General features: G+C 43.2%; 1 long non-coding RNA gene across 1 annotated transcript in view; it reads right to left on the bottom strand.

The window, feature by feature from the left end:
• LOC135933655 (uncharacterized) overlaps positions 1-1,071 on the bottom strand; it is a 1,253-nt gene extending 182 nt beyond the window's left edge. The window contains exons 1-3 of the long non-coding RNA XR_010573865.1: positions 1,043-1,071; positions 555-738; positions 1-100 (exon numbers count right to left, since the gene is read on the bottom strand). The exon at positions 1-100 is cut by the window's left edge and continues 182 nt beyond it. This is a non-coding gene — a long non-coding RNA (uncharacterized LOC135933655). The remainder of the gene's footprint in view (positions 101-554; positions 739-1,042) is intronic.
• Between the last annotated feature and the right edge of the window lie 3,929 nt (positions 1,072-5,000).

Genomic DNA, 5,000 nt, shown 5'->3' with positions numbered 1-5,000 from the left:
CCACCCGTACGATCTGGAGCATATCTGAGCCATTTCTGGACTGCTTGAGCAAAGACCAACTCAGACATAGAGTTCGCCCCTACCTGCTGCGCCAGGCCATCTAGGACAAAAATAGACACACACACAAAAAAGGGAATTAGAGCACATGAATAAGCTCTTGTTAATTGTCTTCAGCAGGGAGAAAGTATGTAAACTCCTAGGCTGATAAACATGAAAGTCACCAGGCGGAAATCAGCAAACTGCCGCATTTGATTCCCAAAGAGCTATAAGCTGAAAATGTGATATGTCTTAGCATGGTGTGCCGTGTATCCTTTAAAAAAAAAAGAAAACATGGGTCCTCGGGCTGTACAAAGTGTACAACCCGAGGACAAAACAAGCCGAAGACCAAAGACTCCATCTCCAGATTAACCGGACATGAAAGTCTTGTTATTAAGAAAGACAAAGTAATATAGCAAAAAACAGACATAGGAAATGTGAAATGCACCCAGCACATCAATTGATCCCTTTATTGTTCACTTTAGGCTCATAAAACTACAATAAATGTTAAAACTTACCAAATATGCATCTGCACGGCGCTGTGTCTTTAAATGCCCTTTTTTGCTTTGTCTGGTCCTTGTTTTTTTTCCCCTGTCCAGTTGAGTACAGAGGCCAGCTCCTTTGTAATGGCATAAACCATTACACGGCGGACTCGCACCTCCAGTGTGGTCCAGCAGCACCAATCAACGCAAAGCGTCTCACCTATAGACACATTTTATGAGATGGAATTAGCGAGTCTCATGTCTTAAATGTGTATGCAAGTGCCTGTGTGTTTACTTCATGTAATTGATGATAGAAACATGTCATTTAGTTTTCCCTAAAGCCTGATTTTCAAGTCATACAAAGAATAAACCAAAGTATTGGCAGTACAATGTATTTCTATTCCCTTTTGTTGGATATTCATTTGTTAGTTCTTGTAACTGCTAAAAGTGTTTACTAGTTTTTGCCTGTCACATATATTTGTTATACCATGTAAACTGTGAAATTCCAAGATTTTCAAACTTGCCTTGTAATAGTGGCCTCACAGAGTCTCTGGAATCTACAGAAAAAAAAAATCACAACAAGATGACATTCAGGAGTATAAATTAGGTTTTTTTTTTAGATAAGAGTACAATGACATTGTGATGCAGCTTTAAAGCTTTTTTAAAAGCATACCATCTATAGGGAAGACATCAGACTCTGCATGCTGGCGAGATCGCAAAGCTGTGTCGGTTTGTGCCGGAGTGGCGAAAGGTGCCGGAAGCTGGGTGGGGCATTATGATGGTTGCTATCAGTGGGCTGGGGGGCAGACTGCGGAGTGATGAGGGCTGTTTAGAAAAAGATAATTTTTTAAGTATTTAAGAATACAGACAACTTGTCAAAAAAGTTTCCTCGTGTCAGACACAGATATGTACACAGACACTAGACAGTATTTTATTACCTGGTATTTTCACTCGAGGGGCCTGGGGAAACCGTTTTTTTGTAGGCTGCTCATCCTCTGAGTCCGTATATGTGTACAGGGGATTTGGTCTAAAGAAAAGAAATTAAAAACGGTCTTAAGTAATTGTAAATATGCTTTTGGCATATTGTTTCCTAAAGTTAGTTTGATTTCTAACAACACACACAGGAAACAGAAACGTGCAAGAAGGTACAGTATACAATGAATTTTTGAAGTGCACAAGTGTACACGGCTTTGCATTTTTAAAAAGTTTACAAACTTCCACTTTTTGGACTATATTATGTGGTGATATTGCAGTATGCAAGCACCACAGATATGTATAAAAGACAAGATCATAAATTCTTAACAATCAAAGATATGTTTGTGAATAAAAAGGTTTTACTTGTGCTTTCTTTTAAGACTGGTCTGGGTTTCTTCTTCGGACTGAAGGTCAGACGTATCACAGCGTTCACGTGGATATCTCTGAAGACTGCGTTCTGCTTCGTGAAATGTGCCTGGAAATACAAACACAATGTACGGCCAGACATACATTACGTGTGGACAAAAGGTGCAAACGCATAGAAAAATCAGCGGTTTCAAAAATACGCTGGTACGTGTGGACGTAGCCTTATTCATTATTCAAGGCACAAACGGAAAGTCATGTACGCGTGCAACGTAAAGTTAGTTGAGCGTGCAACGTACAGTCACGCATGCTGCGTGAGCTTTCAAACTGAGTCTAAAGTTTTCGTGTGCGCATTGAAGCGAGTGCTCTCCAATCATCAAAAGTAACAAAGTCATTGAACACGTTTATACAGTTAACTTTACGTTTATCAATCATATATCACAGATTTAGAATTTTTTGTAGTACTAAGCAACTACAGAGCGAAAGTCTGGGTCAAGCGCCGAGGCGACGGCAAGAACAAAGGAAACCTCGAAGCGTTAAAGCTAGCTTTGTAAGGGAATATAACGAAGAAATTATGAAACGAAAATGTTTTCTTTGTTGATATACTTTGTTCGCAGTGCAATTTATTTGTTGCCAGATTGTAAGAAGTAGACACAATTTAAAAAACTCGTTAATGTACAACATTAACAAGTTTTTTTTTAATGTTATTCAAATGCAAACATGGAAATACCGAGTAGGAAAAAAAAAATCATTCATTCTTACCTTATACTAATCGTGGTGCGGGCCAGTGCAGTGCATGAACTGATGCCTTCTCCGGTCAATTCCGCTGAGAGTAAATTAAATGTCCCGCTCTACTGTAGAAGACAATGAATACCGGGGGAGGGGGGGGGGATGTACCAATGTGAGAGGGGTGCTGCGGAATAGTCCAAGTGATCGCTGCTTTAATTTCCCGGTCAACTATACATAAATTGCACGTAGACACGATTTTTTAAAGCTGGTGAACTAGACCAAGTCATTTATAACAAATGAACAATAAATCTACTTTCTCTGGTACTTTATACCCGATCAGTTGCAATGCAATTTAATGCTCAACTACAAATCGATGGTTTTTGATGGTGACCGGAGCCGAATGATCGTCAACTATAAATAGACGTTTTCTCGATGTTGTTGTTGTCACCTGGTCGACTATAAATAGATCAAATATCAATGACAAAAAAACAACGGTGAATCAACATCGTTACAACGTCCCTATAGTAAGACCGTCGGTTTACCACAGTATTTCAATGTTGTTACAACATTGGCATTTCAACCCCGACCATATACGACGGTTCGGATGAAAAATCGACATAGATTCAATGTCGTCTTGCTATCTGGGTTTCATTTTTAAATTGCAGAGACCGTGACATGAGGGATATGGAAGAAGAGACTGAGGTGCAGATGCAGACCATGACTGGGAGAGAACGCTTCAACAGGACCAGTGTGAAGCAGGGACCATCTGCAGGACAGCTGACAAACGACAGTGGGCTGCACCACTGGGCTTCCAAAGGATTGTCACAAGGAGATTTTGAACAGCAAATCTTAAATAAAATGAAAGAGTTTCGCCGTTGACGTTGAGGAAGACAACAGGAGTGTACGACTTGCTCTGCTCCTAATCTACAGCCGCGTTGGAACTGAAATCGAGGGATGAAGAGAGCATGCCAAGCTCCAAAGGTGACAGCACAGAGGGAGATCAGCGCTGGAATTATGACTCTGTAAATGGCGCAGACACCAGGAGCCATGACCGAATGACCACCTATTGCTGTTTCACTTTGCCATGCAAAGCACTTTGACACTCCAGAGAAGGCTTTTCCTCTGTATCATTGTTGTTGCCATTTGCATGTGAGAGCTTAGATTGTGGAGATGATTAAAAGATGAACAAAGGGTGGTGGGAGAACAGTGAAGTGAGGATACACAGTGTGAAACTCCTTTAAGTGTAAAATAATGTTGATGTGATATACAGAATGTCAGGAAAGAAATTCTGGTATTAATGTGATTCTTGATTTAAGAATCAAAGGGTGGGATTGTGAAGGAATTTCTTTTACTTATGTACTAATCACATTATTTTATTGTATAATGCCTTGGTGCCACTGCATTTTAACATGTCTGACACCCATACTGTAAGAAGGAAGTTGGGGGGAAGCAGACCACTCCACAGTAAGAGTCTTTTGTCTCTTTGAGGACTCTGGGAGGTAGCAAGGGAGTGTGAACCTTAAGGTGTGAAACAGCTGTGTACTGCCTTTTCTTCCTGGAGAAGGTATTTAACTGAGAGCCATGCTAGGCTCAGGGAGACTCTGCTGACCTGCCCCGCGTCATGCAGGCTCTCCATCAAGTTTGGTTGTCTGTTCTGTGTGTTTTGATTAAAGAATGTTAGCTACCGCTCACCGCTCATCTGCAGGCTTTATTTAAGTGGAAAAACTTCCACAACAGGGTCTTCACCAGGGTGTCCGGAGGTCTATGCTGGATATGTGGTACAGGGTCACTGCAGGAAAGGAAAGCTACTGGGGGAGTAGAGCAGGGGAGGATGTGCGTCCCCGGGGCCTGCTGGAGGTCAAGGTCCATGCTGGATATGTGGTACAGGGTCACTGCAGGAAAGGAAAGCTACTGGGGGAGTAGAGCAGGGGAGGATGTGCGTCCCCGGGACCTGCTGGAGGTCAAGGTCCATGCTGGATATGCGGTACAGGGTCACTGCAGGAAAGGAAAGCTACTGGGGGACTAGGGCAGGGGAGCATGTGCGTCCTCGGGGCCGGCTGGAGGTCAAGGTCCATGCTCGACATGAGTAGCAGCAGGGCCAGTGCAGCAGCAGCACATCTTTTTCGACCGTAAAGGAGACAGGAGGCCGACTCACTGCCTCGGCCAAATGGAGAGAGAACATCAGCAGGGCCAGTGCAGCAGCAGCAGCAGCACGTTTTTCAACCGTAAAGGAGAGGGGAGGCCGACTCACCCCCTCGGCCAAATGGAGAGAGGAATTCAGCAGGGCCAGTGCGCCAGCAGCACATCTTTTTCGACCGTAAAGGAGAGAGGAGGCCGACTCACCCCCTCGGCCAAATGGAGACACAACATCAGCAGGGCCAGTGCGCCAGCAACACTTCTTTTTCGACCGTAAAG

Source organism: Pelmatolapia mariae, linkage group LG10_11 (genome assembly GCF_036321145.2).
Source record: "Pelmatolapia mariae isolate MD_Pm_ZW linkage group LG10_11, Pm_UMD_F_2, whole genome shotgun sequence".
Taxonomy (NCBI): domain Eukaryota; kingdom Metazoa; phylum Chordata; class Actinopteri; order Cichliformes; family Cichlidae; genus Pelmatolapia; species Pelmatolapia mariae.
Note: the sequence above shows the minus strand (reverse complement) of the source record. Positions and strands in the feature narration are given on the sequence as shown.